The following is a 24,904-nucleotide window of genomic DNA, read 5'->3' as shown; positions in this document are numbered from 1 at the left end:
CCATCTTTTAATTTCATGGCTGCAGTCACCATCTGCAGTCACTTCAGTCGTGTCCAATTCTCGGCGAACCCATGGACTGTAGCTCGCCAGGCTCTTTTGTCCATGGGATTTTCCAGGCAAGAATACTGGAGTGGGCTGCCATGTAGGGACTGAACCCACATCTCTTAACGTTTCCTGCACTGGCAGGCGGGTTCTTTACCTCTAGTGTAGTTTTCACCAAATGCCAACAGAGCAGGCATTCAAAACATGTTTGTTAAAAAACAAACAAAAACACACCAAAAAGTCTGTTAAAATAACTGAGATCTAGGTACTTCCCTGATGATCTAGCTGTTAAGAATTCACCTTGCAATGCAGGGGACTTGGGTTTGATCCCTGGTCTGGGAAGACCCCACATGCCATAGGGCAACTAAACCTGCGAACCATAACTACTGAGCCCCTGGGATCCAGACAACTAGAGAGCCTGTGTGCCACAGCTACTGAAGCCCGCACTCTCTGGAGCCCACACGCCACAACTAGAGAATCCGTGCCCCTCAACAAAGACCCTGAATTACGCAACTAAGAAAGACCCAACACAGCCAAATGAATATTTTTTAAAAATAGCAGATCTACAGGAAAACTTAGTGAGATAGTGACGGGTTTTGCAATGTTTAGAAAAAGAGAAGAAAAGTAAGTTCACGCTGAATTTCCTGAGAAAAGCACGCAGTTAAGTCGTCCAAAATTGAAGGCACTGGGCTTCCCTGGTGGCTTAGATGGTAAAGAATCCACCTGCAAGGCTGGAGACCTGGGTTCATTTCCTGGGTTGGGAAGATCCCCTAGAGAAGGGAATGGCAACCCACTCCAGTACTCTGGCTTGGAGAATTTCATGGACAGAGGAGTCTGGCAGGCTACAATCCATGGGGTCGCAGAGTGGGAAACAACTGAAGGACTTTCACTTTCACTTTGATATGTACAGAAAAGGTTGGCAGTAACTGCTTTAAAAATGTGTAAAGTAGTCAAGAGCAATAAAATAAGTGACTGAAGTTTTTAATTATTATTTTATTGGAAACCTTTTCAGTTCAGTTCAGTTCAGTTCAGTTGCTCAGTCATGTCCAACTCTTTGAAACCTGGCAACACGCTAGGCTTCCCTGTCCATCATGAACTCCCAGAGTTGACTCAAACTCATGTCCATCGAGTTGGTGATGCCATCCAACCATCTCATCCTCTGTCGTCCCCTTCTCCTTTCACTTTCAATCTTTCCCAGCATAAGGGGCTTTTCAAATGAGTCAGTTCTTTGCATCAGATGGCCAAAAATTATTGGAGTTTCAGCTTCAGCATCAGTCCTTCCAATGAATATTCAGGACTGATTTCCTTTAGGATGGACTGGCTGGATCTCCTTGCAGTCCAAGGGACTCTCAAGAGTCTTCTCCAACACCACAGTTCAAAAGCATCAATTCTTCAGCACTCAGCTTTCTTTAGAGTCCGACTGTCATATCCACACATGACTACTGGAAAAACCAAAGCTTTGACTAGACGAATCTTTGTTGGCAAAGTAATGTCTCTGACAAATAATGATGGTCAGTCAAGGGCTGACAATATGAATGTGTTACAGAACAGAGAAGAGTGCTGAAGAAGAACAGAGAGACATGCTCCAGGAGTGCAACAGCTGGGGCTGGGGGTCTTTTCAGGTCCCAGGAGGGGAGTACAGGTGTGTAATAACATGCTTGCCCACGGAGGCCAGGCTGGGCATAAGCGCGGGTAAAACTAGGAGACCAATGCACTGGACAATCGGAACAGGGTTAAAAAGAGGAAAAACTCAGAATGAAGGCAATAAAGAAAGATCATCACTCAGGGGAAATAATGGGACTGAAAGGTGAGAAGATTATGGTCAGAGAAGAGGTTTCATCCACGAGGTTCGGGAGCAACAAGTGCGCAGAACCCTACGAGAGGATAAGCTCAATGCTCAATCCTGAATCCCAGGTGTCTCTACCCTTTAAATAGCACAAAGATATGTAGAAGTACACAAACCAAGATCCACTAAGGCCAGCGTCCGAAAGTTTCAATCTACTCAGAATGAGCAAGTCCTTATTTACTTCTCTTGTTGCAAGTTGGTGGGTGGTTTGGAATTTTCATTAAATTATTCTTAGCTCTGGGACAGATGCTAACACATTACTGCAACCTAAGGAAGGAGGCCAAAAAATACTTCAAGACTCTATAACCTGAGGCTAGGGACTGAAATGGCTCATTTCTTTTACATTGAAACATTACTCGATGCAGTAAAACTCCCAAATATCCTCTAAGGAAATAGCTGTTTCCTTATTACCTTTTTAATGATACTGGCTCTGTAACCAATCAAAAACAAATACTCTACTTGGAGGAACTATTTATAAATAAGACTGCATAAAAACAAAGTCATACATATAAAGGTACAAACACATTTATACACATAAAAAGTTCAATAACCTTCAAATTATTCTGGCAAAGCAGTTTTATGATGTTTCATAAAACTTTTTTAAAAAATGAAGGTTCACCTGCATCTAAGAACACCTCTTGTAATCTTACAGAAAGACAAAAGTGTCACCCCCGAATTCTATACTGATGAAACTATCTGTGCAATACTGGGGATATGAGATTCTTGAGAACTGACGCAGCACCTTGGGAGTGGAAAGACGACACGATTATTTGATATTCAGATATATCTATTCCTGCTTTGATATTAACCTATATGTCAATGCTAATTCTATACTTGGAGTTGATTTCATGAATAAAAGTGGGCTCTTCTGTGCACCCCTCTTATCAATTAAAGATGGAACTACTAAAGGTTAGCACCTGTGCGTCTCCACAGAGACATGTAAGGAAACATCACTAATTCTAAACTTCTTAATAACCAAACTATTTGTTTTATTTTGATTTTACTTACGAGACTTAAAGACAGGATCACATACTGAAAACTTATGCCATCTTCACATACTGTTTCTCCATCTATCACACTGTAAGGACAATGTCCTGAAAATATGTACTGCGAGTTTTTTGTTACCTACTAAGCCTCACATAACACCCCAAAGTCTTTGCCAGGCCGAGAGAATCAATAAGGACACAATTGTGTTTTCTTCTCCTTGTCCTAAGTATGAGATTGGGGAGAGTAATAAAGAAATTTTCTTCATTTTAACAATGAAAACCATAAGCATTACCACTGTAAGCGTCAGGTGGTAAACAATGATAGTTCCAGTGCAAAAGGCTGACTGCTGGAGAAAGTTGGAGACAGCAGTTGCAAACAGATTTATAATTTAAAAAATCTTGTAGGTGGAAATGTAATGGATAAACCTATCTCCAAAAGAAATAACCAGAATTATTTCTGGTTACTCAATGAACTGGTGGGGAGATTTTCTCTCACCAACATGAGACACTAGGACGAATGTACAATTACTAGATTCGGTACAAAAGTAATTACAGTTTTTGCATTGCTGAAATTTGCCATTTGATATTGGAATACATTCTAAATAAATGTGATTATGTTATACATCATTTTAATGCACACTTCTCACTTTATGTTTTTTGGCTAATGACTTTGCTCAGGGGTTGGACCAAGAAGTTCCACAGCACTTCCCAAAGCCAAGCTTGCACCAAAAAAAGGTCATGGTCACTGTTTGGTGGTCTGCTGTGGTCTGATCCACTACAGCTTTCTGAATCTCAGGAAAACCATCACACATGAGAAGTACGCTCAGCAAATCGATGAGACGCACTGCCAACTGCGGCACGTGCAGCTGGCACTGGTCAACAGAAAGGGCCCGATTCTCCACGACAATGCCCAACTTCACACTGCACAACCCACACTTCAAAAGTTGAACGAATTGAGCTACAAAGTTCCGCCCCATCCACCATATTCCCCTGACCTCTTGCCAACCGACTACCACTTCTTCAAGCATCTCAACAACTTTTTGCAGGGAAAACACTTTAATTAGCAGGAGGCAGACAGTGCTTTCCAAGAACTCATCGGATCCTAAAGCAGGAATTTTTATGCTACAGAAATAAACAAATGTATTTCTCATTGGCAAAAATGTTTTGACTGTAATGGTTCCTATTTTGATTAATAAAGATGTGTTTGAGCCTAGTTATAATGATTTAAAACTCACAGTTCAAATCTGCAATGACTTCTGTACCAACCTAACAGCACAGAAGGAGATATTACAGGGAAAAGTAGGTGAACACCATGGTCAGAATATTACTGCTGAATCAAAGTGGATGAAAATATGTAAGAAAACCAGAACATGGGGTAACCAGCATAGGCCTGGGAAGAAACATGGAGGAAAAATATATAAATGACCACTAGCCAACTCCACTCTATGTCAAATGCCCTGGCTGTAAGAAGCCTACATTCCTCAGTATTCACTCATGACTTTGGTCACTGGCTTTCCAGAAGAACTGGAAACTGGTTCCCAAACTCTCAGGGAACCTGAACACAGATGATAAGGCAGAGACTTCATCTTGTTTTCTCCTGGAAGCCTTCATCAAACAGCATCAATATTACCATCTACTTGAATAGCTGAGTTTGTATCTGCTGCTTGCTTTTTAATCCTCTTTCACATTCATGTATTAACTTTTACAATTAAGAAAACATGTAAACACCATCAAGAAAGTGAAAAGACAACCCTAGAATAAGAGAAAATAGTTACAAAATGTTGCATCTGATAAGTGATTGATATCCAGAATATATAAAGAATTCCTAAACTCAACAATAAATTAAAGCAAACATCTCAATTCAAAAATGGGCAAATGAGGGACTTCCCTGGCAGTCCAGCAGTTAAGATTCAGCACTTCCACTGTAAAGGGCACAGGTTTGATCTCTGGTTGAGGAATTAAGATCTAGCAAGCCACATGGCATGGCCTAAATAAATAAATTTTAATGGGCAAAAGTAAGAGGGGTTCTGGGGAAGATGGCAGAGAATTGGTCTCCCCATCTAGAAAACAACTGCACTGCCACAATCTGTGAGGCATAAATATCTGGAATTCTGGAGTCTACTGAAGGCTTGCAATTTCCAGGGGAAGACCTAAACTGTAAATTATGGTTAATTTAAGTCAATTTCAGCTCTGAGCACTATGGCAGTTATCATTCCCCCCAGCCACATGGCAGACAGCTGTGCATGGTTTCTGGAGCAGCTTGTACACAACCTGAGAGAGCCAGGGTGAGCAAAAAAGACTCTGTCCTCCAAACACTCTCGAGCTGTGCTGTAGGCTGACGGCTGCTCCTGATCACAGAAGCGCAAACAAAGGGGCCGGCAGTCAGTGCTGTATCTCTTCCCATTGCTGTATCTCTTCCCATTGCTGTAAGCCCCTCTCCCTGAGGCTGAAGTGAAATTATGGGAGTTCATAAGGCCAGTGCCCTTTCCCTCACTCCCCTGCCATTTTTCACTTTTTCTCCTCTGGGGAGCCAGAGATTGACGACTACAACATTCAAAAACAACTGCACATATGGGCAAAATAAGAAAGTGGCCATATATACTCTGGGAAAGGTTCTGGAAAGACCTCAGAAGATACTGAGTTTACACTTCAGGCTAATTTTCAGCACAGGGACAGCCTACAACATTTATCACAACAACAACAAAATAACACAAAATAGAAAATCCTGGAGAAGGGGGAAAATCTGATTTCCAGAGTTAGATTCAAATGTCCAACATTCAACAAAAAACATGGCTTACAAAGAAACAGGAAAGCAAGGTCTATTCAGAGGAAAAAATAAATCACTAGCATAGTAACTGTCCCTGAAAAAGACCTAATGGCAGATATACTAGACAAAGACTTTAAAACTAACTTAAAGATGCTCAAGGAACTAAAGGAAGATGTGGAGAAAATCAAGAAAATGATGCATCAACAAAATGGAAATATCAATAAATATGCATCATGGAAATCCTAGAGTGAGAAGATAAAGGGACAAAAAGAATATTTGAAGAAATAATGGCTGAAACTACCCAAATCTGATGAAGAATATGAATATGATAAAAGACATCAATATAAAAATCCAAAAAGTTCAATGAATTTGAAGTAAGTTGAACTATGATAAACCTAGACAGTGTATTAAAAAGCAAAGACATTGTTTTGATACTCAAAGCTATAGTCTTTCCAGTAGTCACGTATGGACATGAGAGTTGAACCATAAAGAAAGCTGAGTGCTCAAGAATTGATGCTTTCAAATTGTGGTGCTAGAGAAGACTCTTGAGAGTCCCTTGGACTGCAAGGAGATCAAACCAGTCAATCCTAAAGGAAATCAACCCTGAATACTTATTGGAAGAACTGATGCTGAAGCTCTAATACTTTGGCCACCTGAACAGCCAACTCATTGGAAAAGACCCTAATGCTGGGAAAGACTGAAGGCAAAGGGAGAAGAGGGTAGCAGAGGATAAGATGGCTGGAGACCATCACTGATTCAATGAACATCAACTTGGACAAACTCCTGGAAATAGTGAGGGACAGGGAGGCCTGACATACTGCAGTCCACAGGGCTGCAAAGAGTTGGACCCAATCCAGTGACTGAACAACAACAAGATGAACTCAGAGACGTATTATAATCAAACTTTCAAAAGACAAACAGAGAAACACTGAAGTATCAAAAGAGAAGCAAAGGATCACATACATGGGATCCTCAATAAAATTTCCAGCAGACTTCTCATGGGAAACTTTGGAGGCCAGAAGCAGTGGACTGGTATATTCAATATGCTAAAATAAAAACACTTCAACCAGGAATCCAAGATCCACCAAAACTGTCCTTAAAAAGTGAGGGAGAAATTAAGACATTCCTAAATTAATAAAAGTTGAGGGAGTTCATGACCACTAGACCCAACCTGCAAGAAATGCTTAAAAGAGTCCCACAAGGTAAAACGAAAGGACGCTAGACAGTAACTTAGAGCCATGTGGAGAAATAGAGATCTCAATAAAGGTAACCATACAGGCAATTATAAAATCTAGTATTATTGTAACAGTGGTTTGTAACTATATTTTTTGTTTGCTTTCTATTGGGTAAGCCAAAAAGTTTGTTCTGAAACAAATCAGTAAATAGTAATCAAGAATTTCCCAACAAAGAAAAAGTCCTGTACCTGATAGCTTCGCTGGTGAATTCTATCAAATATATAAAGAAGAACTAATGCCAATCCTTCTCAAACTTTTCCAAAAAATTTAAAAGGAGGGATCACTTCTCACAGAATTGAATGAATTGAATTGAATTCTCTCAATTCATTCTGTGAGGTCAATATAACCCATACCAAAGCCAGAAAAAGACTCTACAAGAAAAGAAAACTATAGACCAGTAACTCTTAGGAACATTGATGCAAAACTCCTCAACAAAATACCAGCAGACAGAATTCAGTAGCATATTAAAAGGACTGTACACTATGACCAAGTGGGATCTATTTCTAGAATTCAAGGATGATTCAACATATGAAGCTTAATCAATGTAACATGCCATATCAAAAAAAGAAGAAGAAGAAAGGAAAACACTATGAGATCATCTCAGTTGAAGGAGAAAAAAATACTTGACTAAATCCAACACCCTTTCATGATAAAAAAAAAAAAAAAAAACCACAACAAAATAAAAGTAGAAGAGAAGAAAACCATCTAAACATAATAAAAGTTATATATTAAAAACCCACAGCAAACATCACACTCAAAGGTGAAGACTGAAAAATTTCCCCCTAATATCAGCAACAAGGCAAGGATGTCTGCTTTTAGCATTTCTAGTCAACTGGATTCACTTCTATTCACCTCTCATTCTACTGGAACTTCTAGCCAGAGTATGAGGCAAGAAAAAGAAAAAAAACAGGCATCCAAATTGGAAAAAAAGATGTAAAAGTATCTCTTCAGGGGACTTCTCTGGTAGTCCAGTGGTTAAGACTCCAAGCTCCCAATGCATGGAGCCCAGGTTCAATCCCTAGTTAGGAAACCAGATCCCACAAGCCACAAGAAGAGTTCACACACTGCAACTAAAAGATCTTGTGTGCTGCAACTAAGACCTGGTATAGCCAAATAAATAAATAAAAATATTCTTTTAATTATCTCTTTTTGCAAATGATATGATCTTAGATGTAGAAGACCCTTTAAAATCCCACCCTAAAAGCTACTAGAACTAATAAGTGAATTCAGCAAAGTCACAGGATACAAAGTCAGAACACAAAAGTCAGTTGTATTTCTATACACATATAATGAACAATATGAAGAGGAGATTACAAAAACAACTCCATTTACAATAGTATCAAAAAGAATACGATACAATTAACTAAGGAGGTGTAGACTTGTACCATGAAAACTATAAAACACTTCTGAAAGAAATTAAAGATATAAATAAATGGAAACACATCCCATGTTCATGGATAAGAAGACTTGATATTGTTAAGATGTCAATACTACTCAAAGTCATCTACAGACTCAATGCAACTTCTATCAAAATTCCAACAGCATTTTTTGGCAGACATAGAAAATTCATACCAAAATTCATGTCTCTAGGAGCTCCAAATAGCCAAAAAGATCTTGAAAAAGAGCAACAAAACTGGGAGATTCACAATTCTTGATTTCAAAATTTACTACCAAGTTATAATAGTCCAAAAAGTGTAGTATTGGCATAAAAACAGACCAACAGACCAATGGAATACAATAGAGAGCCCAGAAATAAACTCTTGTATATACGGGCAAGTGATTTTTGACAAGGCCACTAAGAACATTCAATGAGAGAAGAACAGAAGACTGTTGGGAAAACTTGATACCCATATGTAGAAAAATGAAGCTGGACCCTTACCTAACACCATCTACAAAAATTAACTCAAAATTAATCAAGGAACAAAATGTTAAGACATAAAACAATAAAACTCTTAGAAGAAAACATAGGACAACAGCTTCACAATATTAGATTTGGCAGTGATTTCTTGGATGTGACACCAATGACATAGGTAAGAAAAGAAAAAATAGACAAATTAGACTTCATGAAAATGTTTTAAATTTTGTGCATCAAAAGACATTATCCACTCAGTAACAGGCAACCATGGAATGGAAGAAAATATTTGCAAATCATGTATCTGATAAGGGACTGATAGTCAGAATATACAGAGAACTCCCCAAACTCAACAATGAAAAAGCAAACAATCTGATTCAAAAGTGGGCAAGTTCAGTTCAGTTCAGTTGCTCAGGCGTGTCCAACTCTTTGCAACCCCATGGACTACAGCACGCCAGGCCTCCCTGTCCATCACCAACTCCCAGAGTCCACTCAAACTCATGTCCATTGAGTCGGTGATGCCATCCAACCATCCCATCCTCTGTCATCCCCTTCTCCTCCCATCTTCAATCTTTCCCAGCATCGGGGTCTTTTCAAATGAGTCAGTTCTTTGCATCAGATGGCCAAGTACTGGAGTTTCAGCTTTAGCATCAGTCCTTCCAATGAATATTCAGGATTGATTTCCTTTAGGATGGACTGGTTGGATCTCCTTGCTGTCCAAAGGACACTCAAGAGTCTTCTCCAACACCACAGTTCAAAAGCATCCATTCTTCAGGGCTCAGCTTTCCTTAGAGTCCAACTCTCACATCCACACATGACCACTGGAAAAACCATAGCTTTGATTTGAGAGACCTTTGTTGGCAAAGTAATGTCTCTGCTTTTTAATATGCTATTTAGGTTGGTCATAGCTTTTCTTCCAAGGAGAAAGCATCAAAGTTGGGCAAAGGACTTGAAAAAATATTTTTCCAAAGAAGATACAGGAATGGCCAATAAGCACTTGATAAAGTGTTCAACATAACTAATCATTAGGGAAAGGCAAATCAAATCCACAGTGAGGTATCACTTTACACCTGTCAGAATGGCTATTATGAAAAAATAAAAGACAACAAGTGTTGGTGAGGACGTAGAGAAATTGGAACCCTTGTTCACTATAGGTAGGGATATAAAATGGCATAGCCACAGTGGAAAACAATAAAATTGCTCCCCAAAAAAGTTAAAAATAGAATTACCATGTGATCCAGCAGTTCATTTCTGAGTATATATCCAAAAGAATTCAAAGTATGTTCTCAAAGAGGTATTTATACACCCATGCTCACAGCAGCATTATTTACAATAGCGAAAACACGGAAGGAACCCAAGTTTTCATTGACAAATGAATGAATAAACAAAATGTGACATACATATACAACGGAATATTAATTGTTATAACAAGCAATCACCAGCAAAGCTGTGGAGAAACTGAAACCCTTGTACATTGCTGGTGGGAACTTAAAATGGTATAGTTAGAGAAAGATAAATATTAAGTGGTATCGTTTATATGTGGAATCTAAAAAATTAGTACAAATGAACATATTTACAAAACAGAAATAGAGTCACAGATGGAGAAAACAAACAGGGTTATTACCAAGAGGAAATGGGGGGAGGATACACTGAGCGATTCAGGCTGCCATACACACACTACTATATATAAAATAGATGACCAATAAGAACCTACTGTATAGCACTGGGAACTCTAATCAATACTCTGTAATGACCTATATATGGGAACAGAATCTAAAGAGCAGATATATGTATAACTAATTCACTTTTCTATACAGCAGAAACAAATACAACACTATAGACCAACTACACTCCAATAAAAATTAATAAAAATAAAATAAAATGGTATAGTTAGTAAGTAAGTAAGTGTTAGTCGCTTCAGTCATGTCCGACTCTTTGTGTCCCTATGGACTGTAGCCCTCCAGGCTCCTCTCTCCATGGGATTTCCCAGGCAAGAATACTGGAGTGGGTTGCCATTTCCTTCTCCAGTAGACCTTCCCAACCCAGGGATCAAATCCAGGTCTCCTGTACTGCAGGCAGATTGTTTACCATCTGAGCCACCAGGAATACAACATTGTAGATGAACAATATTCCAAAAATTAAAAAATAAAATGTTATAGTCCCCATGAAAAACAATTTGGCAGGTCCTCAAAAACTTAAACAATGAATTACCATACAATCCAGCAATTCCACTCCTACCCACATATCCAAAAGAAAAGAAAGCAGGGACTCAAGCAGATACTTATGTAACATGTTCATAGAAGCATTATTCACAATAACCAAAAGGTGGAAACAACCCAAACGTCCATCAACAAATGAATAAATTTTACATACATTTTATACACACACACACACACACACACACACATATAGTGGAATCTTCTTTAGCCATAAAAAGGAATGAAGACCTGATATATGCTACTACATAATGAATCTTGAAAGCATTATTCTAAGTGAAGTCAGTCAGCCATGAAAGTACAGACATTGTATGATTCCACTTCCGTGAGGTCCCCAGGATTCACCGAGAGTTCAGAGACAGAAAGTAGAATAGAGGTTACCAGGAGACAGGGGGGACGAGGAGTTATTGTTTAACAGAGACAGAGTTTCTGTTTGGAATGTGGAAAAGTTCTGGATGTAGATAATGGTAATGGTTGCCAACATTCTGAATGTACTTAATGCTAATAAACTGTACATCTAAAAATGGTAAATTCTGTTGTAAATATTTTATCATAATAAAAATATTTTTAACATTTGAGGGAAAAAATAGAATATTGAAAATTAATGTAATATAATGAGCAAATCAAATATATACATGACCTATTAGTACAGTGTCCAAATAGAATTTCCTTTCTTCTTTCCCTCCTTTCCTTCCTTCCTCTTTCTTCAGCTATACCAAACTAAACATTCTAAGGAAGAAAGATTCATAGGGAAGTATAATGAGAATTTAATTTTAAAAAGATAAATCATATTGTAAGGGACTGGCAGAATGAGGTAATCCAGAGCAGGGATTATAAACAATCAGCAGGCAGAACCAAAGACCAGGAGATATTTCTATCTTCAGTAGAAGAAAATGAGGAAAAGACAAAAATGTGCAAGCCCGAAATTTGTAAGTCGTTTAGTTCTAGAACAACTCTTTACAGTTATCTTAAGGATAAGATGAGTTAAATAATTCAGGTGGGGCCAGTCTCACTGGCTGTGAACCACGAAGCAAGGAGACAAGCAGCACCCTGGATTCCATGCCAGCGGAAGGCCAGGGATCACATCTTACACCATCTCTGAAGGTACAGTTTATCACTCCAGCTTCCCAACTCTGTAGACACAATTTGTGGGAAATCAGTTCAAAACTCTATGGGATCACAGGGGAAAGGGAGGGGGATGGGATGAACTGAGAGATTGGGATTGACATAGATACACTATTGATGACATGTGTAATATAGATAACTAATGAATACCTACATTATAGCACAGGGAACTCTACTCAATACTTCGTGGTGACCTAAATAGGAGGGAAATCCAAAAAAAAGAGGGGATATGTATATATGTATAGCTGATTCACTTTGCTGTACAGTAGAAACACAATATTGTAAAGCAACTATACTCGAGTAAAACTAAAAAAAAAAAAAAAAACACTCTATGTGAATGGTCCTCAATAAATGGTAAATCCAGATTTCCCAACCTCCTGGTTCATGTTCAAGAACAAGCCAGTCGTAAGCACCCTCGTCTGCAGACTATTGCTCAGTTGTTTCACATCTCCAAGAAAAAGGTTTAGGGTCCAAGAAGAATGTTTGCATTCTTCTGCCTTTCACTTGATTCAATAAAAATCATCTATAAAACAAACTTGAAGACCTCAGGAAAGACCCAGCTTATTAAGTAAGGATTCTTTAAAAAAAAAAATCATAACGCCACTGTTATGATTATAACTGGCAGAAATGGTCTCCTAAGATGCATTCCAACTCTAATTAAAACAGAGCTTTCCCAGGGCTCTCACTTAATTTTAATTTATATTAAAATAGAAGAGTCATTCGATATATTGAACAGCCATCCTAAATCTAGTGGCTTAAATGCCAAGCATCTTCCCTTGCCACAAACTTGGAGATGGATAAAGGGCTGAGGGATAACATTTGGGATTACCCACCCACACAACAGGCTTTTTTCCAGAATATGAAGAAAACTGTTTCCTAAAATGAGATTATGCTGTGCTTAGTCAAGCTTTTTCAAAGATGCAATGCTAAAGAGTCTGCCCATCCATACTGGTGGACCTAAATGAAACTGGAAGAACAACATCTATTTGGAAACTGACTTTAATCAATGTTAAAGAGCTATAACTTTTCACTTAATTTGAGATCTGGAAGAAATGTCATATTGGTCCAAGGCTTCTTCCACTTCATTCAAAGTTCTCTAGGTTTCTCTGTCTAGAAACTTCTCACTCCACTCACCCAGCATGACTTCCTTTTAGCACTTATTGCAACCTGACACTGTGTTGTATACATATTTGCGTACTGTTTCTTGTCCCTCTCTCCCACCAGAATGTCTCTGTAGGTCAGGGGCCCTGGCTGTATGCTTGTTCTCATATTCCAGCACCAACAACAGGACCTGGCACAGACCAAACCCTTGGAAGCATTGTCTTTGTTTACTGTTTGACTGAATAACTCTTGCTCTACACTTTTATTTGTTGTTGTTGTTCAGCTGCTAAGTTGTGTCTGACTCTTTGAGACCCCATGGACTGCAGCACGCCAGGCTTCCCTATCCTTCACCATCTCCCAGAGTTTGTTCAAACTCACGTGCATTGAGGTGGTGATGCTATCCAACCATCTCATCCTCTGTCGCCCCCTTCTCCTCCTGCCTTTAATGTTTCCCAGCATCAGGGTCTTTTCCAAAGAGTCGGCTCTTTGCATCAGGTGGCCAAAGTATTACACGAGATTATTTGAGGCTCAGAGGAGTAAAGTGACTCGCCTGTGGTCACTAGGCTAGAGGGAAAGTTGGCTTTAGAACCAAGCTTAAGTAACTCCCAGTCATTCTTCCAAAGGATCCAATTATGCCACTCCCTGCTTTTGATAGCTCCCTGTTGCTTAAAAAATGTCAGTACTCTTTGGCCTTTCAAATCCCTCCAAATGTTGCCTGATCCACATGTCTGGTCTGGTCTCCTGCCATTCCCTTCCATGCCTGAATGCTCCTGCCACCTCCCTGTCATGGCTTCATGCTTGCTGTATCTTTGCTCATTCTGTTCCCTACCTCTAGAATACCTTTCCACCCCCTCTCCATCTGTCAAAATTCTACACCTCCTTCAAGACTCAGGACCAATATCACTTCCTCTGTAAGCTACCTCCTTATCTTTCTTCGTTTTGTCCTCCTTCACAAGAACAGTCACCCCTTCATCTGAGTCCCCACAGCACTGGGACATTCTCTCACAGCACATTTTACAGTCTTGTCTTTCTTCTCTGATAGACTGAATTCTTCACATTTATCTTCACTAGCATCTCCACAGTGCCTGGTATGAACAGCTGGGTCAGGGAAAGGAAGAGGAACACAGGGGACATGCGCTACCCTTCCTGTTCAGTACGACTGTCAACGTGACAACAAGCCTCCTGCATACCAAACACGGGTCCCAACGACCCAAATTTTAGAAAAAATCAGTTACTGCTAGAAGTGGGACATGACATCAAACATGACACATGAAATCAACTAGTGACTTGTAGAACATCATGGTGTGTTCATTCATTCTGCAGCAATGTTAAAATGCTACATTCTTTTCTCAAGCTAGAAACTACAACAAAAGTTCTCATTCAAGTGACCTGTATTCCCTCAATCTTTGTGCTTTTCATGTTATGTCCACGGTGCCTAGTCCACAGTGCCCAGCCCATGGAGCGCAACACTCAACACACATCTGCTGACGTGAGATAAACTGAGTTTATACAGTGACTCGGGCTGCACACAATGTTGGTGGTTATGGGACTTTTCATTAAACTTCATACTGCAGGACACTGTTATTTATTTTTGGCCTACTCCAAGGTAACCAAAGATCGCTCTCCTGTTTTGATTCTAGTACTTATCATCTACCTGGGTTGTTTGTAACAGACAAAAAGCACAGGAAAATGATAATCTAGAATTACTTTTATAAACCACCCTTTTGGAAGTAATTGCGTATCTTCTCTCAAACTCCAGAATGCCCCTATTAAAAGGGTAAGCTCATGCACATTACTACCTAGTATGGATGATCAGAATAATCGAAGTGTCAGAGGTGGCCTGACAAAGTTATTGTTCACAAGTTGTCACTGATAACAAACTGATAGTGACTTACAACTCTGAGCAGGCTGGGTTGGGGTGGGGGAGAATAGATCTGAAGCTGCATAATGTAAACTTTAAGATGTTAATCTGAGCTGCCTATGTTGATTAGGAAAATTAAAATCTCAATTAGAAATAACAAATTGGGTCCTGAGGGGGTTTTTTCTTCTAATTTGTATTGGGGTATATTGGTTTACAATGTTGCATGAGTTTCAGGTGAACAGCAAAGTGAATCTGTTATACAAACACAGATACCCACTCTTTATTAAGATTCTTTCCCCCGATAGGCCATTACAGAGTACTGAATAGAGTTCCCTGTGTTAAGCAGGTCCTTATTAGTGATATATTTTATATATAATAGTGTGTATATGTCAATCTCAATCTTCCAATTTTCCCCCAGTTTTCTTCCTTTCTATCTTTGCCGATTAAAGACTATTATGTCATAAAACTGACAGAAAGCCCCAATGGGAGGCCACAGCCTTAACACCACCCATTCCTGGCTATTTCTTTTTCGATTGGAGTATCAGGCATATCCATAATTAAGAGAGAGAAATTAACAGCCTGTAAGTTCTTCCTTTGGAACACAAAAGGAATACAGCCCTAAAAGCTTGCTGCTTTGTCCTCAAGGGTCATTCAAAACTATCTGAAATCTTCACAATAAAGTTACCCATTTGACTGCACTATATCTTATTTATCCCCGAGTTGCAACTGGTAATGTCTAATGTGTTTTTCTCAGAACTAAATAAAGCTATATGGCCTCTGACCTATATAGGAAGGTAAAATAAAGCCTAAATATCAGCATTATAAACAAAACAAAGCCCCTGTCCCCCCCCACACACACACACCTGGCATAATACTTAAATATGCAATGACTCGGGCATAGACCTTGCAACATTTGATAACTGTCAGGCACTAAATGGTCTTCTAATGGTTCAAAGAGTTCCCATCTTCCTGAACACCTAACCTATTAGCAGGGAGAGGTTACAGGCAATGGAAAGAACTCAGCTCAGTTACTTAACCTCTGAACTTGGGCTTCTCATTTGTAAAATGAAGGGCTGGTCTAGAACACCACCACCCAACAGAAATACAATGCAAGCCACATCTGTAGCTTTTATAGTAAACACAAAACACAAAATTTTCTAGTAAACACATTTTCAAAAAAGTAAAAAAAAAGGTAAAATTAACTTTAATAATGCTAATCTGATACAGTTAAAACATTATTTAAACATGTTAAAGTATTTTTAAAATATCAATGACATATTGCACTTTTTTTTCATACCAAGTGTTTGAAATCCGGTGTGTGTTTTATACTTAGGGCTCCTCCCACTTTGGACAGGCCACATTTCAAATGCTTTAATAGCCCATGGGACCAGTGACTGTACGAGACAGCACTCGTCTAGATGACCTCAGATATTTCACTTGACACTAGATGTAATTTTAATAAAGGGCATAAGAGATTTATAGATAAAGTATGCTTAGAAAAACTATAAAGTATTTTCCTGGATATTCTCAGTCTATTCATTCCCATTCAAAAGGGTGTTTTGCTTTTTTAACTTTTTTTTTTTAAACTCAAATGGGGTTGGATCTGCAAACAACTGAGTAGGTGGTCTGTTCTACTGTCAGCCTTAACCTTTTCTCACTGAGTCACTGTCCTACAAGCTTACAAGGAAGCTAGGAACATTCAAGACAATGTACCCCTGCTGACTGAATGAGACTTCCAAAACCTCAGAACTAGAAAACACAACTGTTAAAAATGGGAGTTCAACAGAAATGAGAAAGAAAATGATGTGAGCACCTCGTTATCTTCCACATATTAAGACAATGCTAGGAAACACACAAGTATGCATGCTTTTGTAGTTGTTTCTCCAATTACTCAATATCCACTGAGGAAGATCGTGCTGCTCCTCCCACACTGTCCTGCTTATTAGTCCCTTTGTGATCAACGATCTGCCTTCGCCAGATGGCTAGTCCGGGTTAAGAGCACAGTATGAGATCAGAGAACAAAGCAAAGCTAACTGGCCTTCCCAGGAATTGAACCTGTGACCCTGACCTCATTAACTCTAGAAAACAGTTAACCCATCACAAACATGCCCGGGCAGCTGCATCTTAAAGAGTGCCAGGCAAGCCCACGGCATCTGTCACAATGATACTGTGGTAGAGAAAAAGTCACTCTACATTTATTAAGAACTTTTCAAAATGAAGAAAAGACAAAATGCAGTCATTGAGGGCAGCTGGAATTCATCAGCAGTGTCTGACCGGCTCGGCTGAATTCATCACAAGCTTCCCTAAGAGTATCAGCTGTGGCCCTGGCCTGAGACCACAAATGACCTTGACAACGGGGTCCTCATGCTTCCTCTTCCAACAACAGTGGTCTTGGGGCCATGGGCTTTCCTTTTTACTTCTCCCCAGGTCGGGAAACTGTGGGCTAACAATTACATATAAGAATGTTCACAGATTATTTATTGAATCCGGCTTATCTCAGATTTAAACAATAACTGAGTTTCTCTGTTGCCCTCCTCGACCCTACATGCTCCCTGTCTCCCCCGTTAGTGCCAGCCAACCCCTCTCCAAGGGAGTGGAGCGAGGCCAGCGGACCTCTGGGTCGGGTATTCCTACCCTCCCTAGTAAAAAGCTTTTTCTTTTTTTTTTTCCAAGTGTTCCCTCCTTTCTTATTACTGAGAATACTTCTTAGCAGCTGGTATCTGCTCTAAATTCTAACAACCTGTCCCTAGTGAGCTGAGTGCTTACTTCCAATTTAAATATTTCCCAAAGTGTTTCAGGGATGTGGCTTCTGTATCTTTTCCTCAAAGACATATTTTTAAAATAGTACCAGCTTCAGAAGTAACTTTATTAAAATTTCCACACAAACTTCAAAGCATACTGTTTCAAAAACTCTACAAACATCTGGAAGAGCTGGTGAAGATTTTAAAATCAGATTGAAATTATTTCTGCATTTCATTTTTGACATTTTATACAGAATCACCTTTCCACATGCAAACTCAATATAAAGCTGTTATATATGGTTGTTCTATTTGCTTTCTTAAATATTTCTGATAACATGTGACCAAAGCATTCAATGCGCTTCCCAGGTGGTTCAGTGGTAAAGAATCCACCTGCCAATGCAGGAGACGCAGGAGATGCAGGTTCAATCCCTGAATCAGGACGATCCCCTGGAGAAAGAAATGGCAACCCACTACAGTATTCTTCCCTGGAAAATCCCATGGAAAGAGAAGCCTGGCAGACTACATTCCATGGGGTCTCGAAGAGTCGGACGCAACGGAGCAGACATACACACACACAAGGCATTCAACATCTCTTAAAGGTTTTTACTCAATTTTTTCATTTCCACAAAGTTACTTAAGGTTATTTTTAAATTTATGGATTAAGAGTTTGTAAGCATGCACTTCTCATGTAACTGGAAATCATACATATACGTAGATACGAATTTGCATATGTATCTGCCTCAAAGGCACTAGTGCAAGTACACATCTAAATTGATGTTCCTCTTTTTATCTCTAAGAATGCTCACATCAAGAATAAAAGTAGTACAAAATGTAATGAGAACCCAATTTGCCTGCCTGAACAGAAAAAATTAGTGACCATTCAATAGCTAGAATGTTTCTTGATGCTCACAAAAACTATGCCAATCCACTAAGAGTCAAGAGTTACACAAAAGGAATAAATTAATAAAATAAGCATAAAATATAAGCTTATGACAATTATACACAATTTCATTAGAAGCAAAAGGAATTTTTGAGGGTTCGTCTAGGGATAAAATCTAATGTCCAACGATAAGTGAAACAATATACCCACTTTAATCTTAACAGAAAATGATGGTTGAAGAAAATATGTGGTTTCACAAAACCAGGAAATTGCTGTTCTTTGTCCAAAATATCATCATGATCTACACAAACTCTGATTTTAAAAACCTGTCAGTTTTGAAAACACCAACCTTAATTCAACAAGTAAACTAGTTAAACATACCAGTGAAAGTTTAAAGCTCCATGCACGTGGAAGCCACATTGGAAAAGCAGGCGTATATTTATGTATCTTTAAGCACCTTGTAATTATCTTATTTATAAGATACAATCCTATGCATCCAACCAGACAACAAAAGAGTCTGAATCTGTCAGACATAAATGGGAAAGAAATAGTGAGATCTGCCTTTCCATTGTCACATGTTTCTAAGTACTATTTATAAAATATATTTCCTTAATTCTTTCTCACAATATTTTTAAAAGAGGAGAAAAGTCCCAGGACCACCAAAAAAATTAAAATATTACTAAAATTTTAAGAAACATTTGCAAGGAACTGAAATACAAAAACAAAAAAAATTAATAGTCCGGTTAGTGGTGGTTTCTTACAAGCACTTTACAAAATAAGTACTTCAACTGCCTGGTGAGTTTGAAACAAATCAATATACTATAAAGTACTCTTTGTAGCTCTTAAGTCTTCATTTTGTGCCTTAACAAAAGCCGACATTCATTTGTAATGAAGTCTTTTTATAGTTACACGGCTATTACATGTCTCTTCCAAAGATATATTAAACCTTTGGGTGCTCAATAAAACTGACCAATTAATTGACTCTATCATAAAAACCTGAGAAGCTATTTCAAAATGTTTACATCAAAGACCAGCCAAAGTCAAAATGAAATACTGGTCTATGCAGTATGCTTTCTAACTTACTAACTTGAAAACTTTCTTCAAATGAGTCATTTCAAAGGAAACTGCAAAAGATGTACCAAACAGGTAAGTTCTCAATACTGCCATTCAAATTTACCTAAGAGAAGGAATAATACATTTTCAGAAATCACTGGGAGAACTGAAAACAGAGGGTTGGGGCTGGAAGAGCAGAGAGCTTTGGGGTCAAAAAGAATTCTGAATTATTGCTTCATCTCTCTCTAACTTTATGACCTTGGGCAAGTTCATAAAACCTCTTTGAGTCTTAATTTCAATTATCAAATGGAAACAGAAGACCTTCTTACAAGGCCGTTACAAGCACTAAATTAGATAACGTACAAAAATAGACTGCTTAGCACAGTATCTAGACAATAATAAATACTCAATATACAGTTATAATTACTAAGAAATGTTTAAGAATCTGTTTTCAGTGTAATTTAACATTCAAATTTCAGAAGATGTTGTAAATAATTAGAAGGAAAAATATAAAGGTTCAAAAAAAGATTTGTCTTTAATGCACTCATTAACCTGATTATCCTTAACATCAGTGCTTTTCAAACTGCAGGTCCTGGTGCATTAATGGGATGTGAAATCATTTAGTGTATCTCAACCAGCATTTCTAAATAAAACAGAATGAAAAATATAAAAATGCATTGCACACATAGGAAGTCTAAGCTCTGATTAATGACTTTTTTACCTAAACACATTTGTAATGTATCTGTATACCAGATGGCAAAGTAAAACATTTTATTGTGCAAAAAAAGCCACTGCTTCATTACAATAATGAGAATAAAAATAATCAGCTGACACTGAATGCTTAGTTTCTACTAGACATTGTGCTAAGCTTTATGCTAAGCCCATTATTTAATTTGCTCCTGCCCCAAATCCTATAAGGCAAGTAGCTACTGTGACACCATTTTACAGATGAGAAAACTGAGACTTAGACATATTAAGTCACTTGCCAAAGATGCAGAGCCAACAAGTGGTAAACCCAGAGTTCAAATTCAGTCACCTGTCTCCAGAACTTTCCCATTCAGCCATTTCACTTAGCGGGTGGTAAGATATAACTATTCCTTATGTAAAAGTTATTCAAAAGGTAGACTTTTTCATGAGGTCTAATTCGAGAGAGATTTTGTGGAGGTGCAGCATATTGGGGAGAAGACAATATGATTCAGAGATGAAAGCACCAGGCACGAGGTCCCCTTCTGTCCCTGGCACTATTGCTTCAGTGGTGAGGAGCTGGCAAGTCATTTAATCTCGCTGTGTCTGGATTTCCTCACCTACAAAACAGGAATGATAGTATCTGTCCTGCCTCCCCACAGGCCATTGTGAGGAAGTATTTGTACCTATAACAAGTGAAATGTTCTACTGTGCTATTCAGTTATATGAGATGATCATTAACATGACCCAAGGGGCCCCGGTCTTCACAGAAACATACATCACACATGATCAAAACAGGAAAGTCACCAGGCTTTTACAAACTGTACGTGTAAACAGTCCATACAGTTCTTGGCACACAACAGGCCTTCAGTAAATGTTCATTAAACTAAAAGAAGTAAACCAGTTCAATCTGTATGCATATTTTATCCATTTGCATTTTATTTTTCATTAATTCTTTCTAAATTAATTAATTTCTTCGACTATTTATTGAACACCTAGTATGTACCAGACCGTCCCTTACCATAGAGAATTTTTTTTTTTTGGCCATGTCACACTGCTTGCAGAATCTCGAGTTCCCTGGCCAGGGACTCCACTTGTGCCCCTGCTGTGGAAGCACCAAGTTTTAACCACTGGACCACCAGGGAAGTCCCCTACCCTGGAGAATTTCATATTAATTTCAATTAATTTTCCTGAAACTGTGTAAGGAAAAATTGTAAAATACAACTTCCTCACCGAGCGATAATAATAACTTACATTTATTACGGTGCTTTATAGCTTGCAAAGAACTATGTGGAAGCTTTTTTACTTTTTAAAATTTTATTTTTAATTGGAGGATAATTGCTTTACAAGTTGTGTTGTTTTCTGCTGTACAACAATGTGAATCTGCCATAAGTATACTTTTATCCCCTCCCTCAGTGGAAGCTTTTGTTTCTCACGCCAACTGCCTAAGTATGTCAAGTCAGTATTATCTTCCCAACTCCAAATTCAGTGCTAAGTGACTGCTAAGTCTTTAGAGTGAAAGTTTCTCCATTTCAGAGGTGACTGTAAATACAGGGGTTTGGAAGAAACTGTTTTAATACTGGAAAAGGGCAATCTAGTGGCCTTGATTTTCTTCCCTTCACATATCTGAGTTGAAGTAATGAAACCATCCACATCACTTACGTAAGATGCATTTTTCAAAAATGTTTCTTAAAAAAACCTGCCTTTGAAAATTTTTTTCTTACAGGTTTAATTTTTTGTTGAATATATTCAACCAGGATTCAGTTTTCTCAGAGAATAAAGGAGGGAGTGGTGGACGCATCTTTCCTTTGTTGATTTTTTAAAATTACTCAAAATTATTGTTTTCAGATTCCTGAGTCACTTTACAATGCCAAATAATTGTTAGCCATTTTACATATAATTCAACAACTACTACAGGTGATTTTTACAGAAGAATGATGATTTAATGACAACTTGATGAACTGAAAATTTGCTACAGGATATTGACTAAGAACCTTTTACTGAAATTGCCTTATCCTTTGTATTCTAACCACTCCCTCTCCATCAACACCACCCCCCCTCACACACGCACTCCCTCACCTACACCAGATCAGTTTCCGGGCCATTATTCTTAAAACCATATTAAAATTTTACAACACATGTTCATAGTTATTAGGTTTTCTGCCCCCTGCCACCCCGCCCATCCACTGAATCCATGTGCGTTTTAAACATTTTTTTTTGTATTGTCTCTTAAAATGTAGAATTCAGAAAACGATTACGATGCCTCTATTCTGAGAACACCTCAAATGTAACCCTCTGCCCTTCTGTTTACTGATAAGCAGGAATAAAAGCCATTCCCCACCCACCATCTCGGTAGGGTTAGGAGGTCCAATCTCGCCACTACAGAGCTCTGCAAGAAAGAACGGTTATAGAACCAGGAAAACCATCGCAAGAACCCGGGGGAGAAGATAAGGAAAACACATTTTTACATCACTGGCAGCGTGCAGTCTCCCGGCTCCAGCCCTTGTAAACAGGGAAAACCTTTGTCTAGCCTCAGCCATCAAACTGGTGGCTCATCAGAATTGGGGCAACATGAGTTTGTGCGAAATGGCTCGGCAGAGGTTAAACAAAGCAATGCAGTTGGGGGGGGGGGGGGCGCGGGGGGCGGTGGGAGGCAGGGCTGAGCCCGGGTCAGCGCCCGAGATCCCAGACGGCGAGGTCTCGCTTTGACCCCCGCCACAGCCGGGACCCGAGCCGGAGACCCCAGGATCGGATGCCGCGGCGCGGGAAGGACAGAGGGAATTTAAAGGTCCCACGCTTTCGGCAAGTTACCGAGGGCGCAGCCCGTCCGCAGGTTCCTCGCGTGGGATCCAGAGCCGCGCACACCACGCGCCGGGTGCCTCGGGGAGGGTCCGCGCCGCACGCGCGGGGCCACCGCCCCGGAGTCCACGACCCGCCCAGCCGAGCCCACTAACCCAGGGCAGGGGCAAGGTCGAGAATCCCGGGCCGCCGCGGGGGCCTGGCCCGGGGGTAACCAGGGAAAGGGAGAAGCCAGTCCGCTGCACCCATTGTCTGGCTCCGGCCGCGGGCCGGGAGGGCGCTCACCTGACGTCCCGGCCGGGAGCCCGGGCTGGGAAAGTGGCTAGATGGCGATGGCGATCCCGCGCGGGCGGCGGGCGCCAGTGCAATGCCCGCGGCGCTCCCGCGGCACCAGCAGCCTCCGCAGCAGCACCGGCAGCGCACCCGCCTCTCAGGCGGCCACGGCCTCCATTGCTCTCCCCGCCGCCGCCGCCGCGCGGCACTGCGAGCCCGGCCCCGCGCGGCGTGGTCACATGCTCCGCCCGCGCCTCGGGCGCTCGGACCCGCGCCCGCCGCGGCCCCGCCCGGCTTCGCCCCTGGACGGCCGGGGCCTGCCACGGGAACTGGAGAGCCGGCTTTCCTTTCGAGCCCTCCAGAAAAGAAGCCGCGGGACGGCTCCCTTCCCCTGGGAGTGGTGGTGCCCAGAAATCGGAGCTGATCACAGGCAAGGTCGTGGGATTGGTCAGTGTCCTCTCCACCACTGCCGGGGATGGCCCGGCTGACCTGTGGGGTCTGAGGTTACTGTGGTGGGCTCACAGGGAGACTTACGTGGGATAGGAACTCGGGACCATCAGTTAGCACCCTCCACGGGGTGCAAATCCGGCCCCCGGTACCGGGATGAGCTAGAGACTAGGGGAGCGACCTGGACTCCCGAGGGAGTTTTCCCCTGCAAAGCCCCGACCGTGAGAAATGGCATGGGGGGGACTCCTGAAAGTCAAACAAGTTGAAAGATACCACACAAAAGTAGAAAGGCTCGAAATTGCTTTGCTGAGTGGCTGTACATCTGAACAGAGTGACACTGACATTGGGCGTTATTGTTCCCAGCCAGAATGAAATTAAACATTGACTTTGATATTTTAAGAAAACTATGTTTTCCTTTTGTGGCTTAACTGGAAACACTAAGACTTTTTTTCCCGTATGTTTTGCTATGACTATTTCGATGGAACTTGGAAATCCGTTTCTGGTGATCCTTTCCTTCACAATGCATGCAGAGATGCTAAAAACAATTTTGTATCACTATTAATAAAGAAATTGAAAACAAAGCAAAAAATAAATCCTCTGTGACAAAAGATGCAGAAGATGAGAGGTAATGCGAACAGGTGCTCAATCTTGAGTCAGATGTCCCAGTGCCAAAAACAGGACTACTGATTTTAGTATGGGTGCCTGACTTAAAGAAGCAGCTTTGACAGTGGAAAAATCTAGTACATACTGCCTGATCCAAATGGGTTTTTCTAGAGGAACATTTTAATTAACCACCAGAATATGGTTGTGTATTTTTGTAAATATAGATATCATTGTTCAGCATTTGCATATACTAAATGATGTCTCGGAGAAGGCAATGGCACCCTACTCCAGTACTCTTGCCTGGAAAATCCCATGGACGGAGGAGCCTGGTAGGCTGCAGTCCATGGGGTCGCTAAGAGTCGGACACGACTGAAGCGACTTAGTAGCAGCAGC

General features: G+C 40.2%; 1 protein-coding gene across 2 annotated transcripts in view; it reads right to left on the bottom strand.

Moving 5' to 3' along the window:
* Positions 1 to 23,663, bottom strand: part of CRACD (capping protein inhibiting regulator of actin dynamics) — a 282,379-nt gene extending 258,716 nt beyond the window's left edge. Inside the window, exon 1 of one of the 2 annotated variants that reach the window (XM_019962783.2) lies at positions 23,474 to 23,663. The gene's annotated coding sequence lies outside the window, so the exon portion shown is untranslated. Of the gene's footprint in view, positions 1 to 23,200; positions 23,317 to 23,473 lie in introns of those variants that run through there. The other variant, XM_070791469.1, reaches the window with a different exon arrangement.
* Between the last annotated feature and the right edge of the window lie 1,241 nt (positions 23,664 to 24,904).

The sequence above is a fragment of the Bos indicus genome, chromosome 6 (assembly GCF_029378745.1).
Source record: "Bos indicus isolate NIAB-ARS_2022 breed Sahiwal x Tharparkar chromosome 6, NIAB-ARS_B.indTharparkar_mat_pri_1.0, whole genome shotgun sequence".
Classification (NCBI taxonomy): Eukaryota; Metazoa; Chordata; class Mammalia; order Artiodactyla; family Bovidae; genus Bos; species Bos indicus.
Note: the sequence above shows the minus strand (reverse complement) of the source record. Positions and strands in the feature narration are given on the sequence as shown.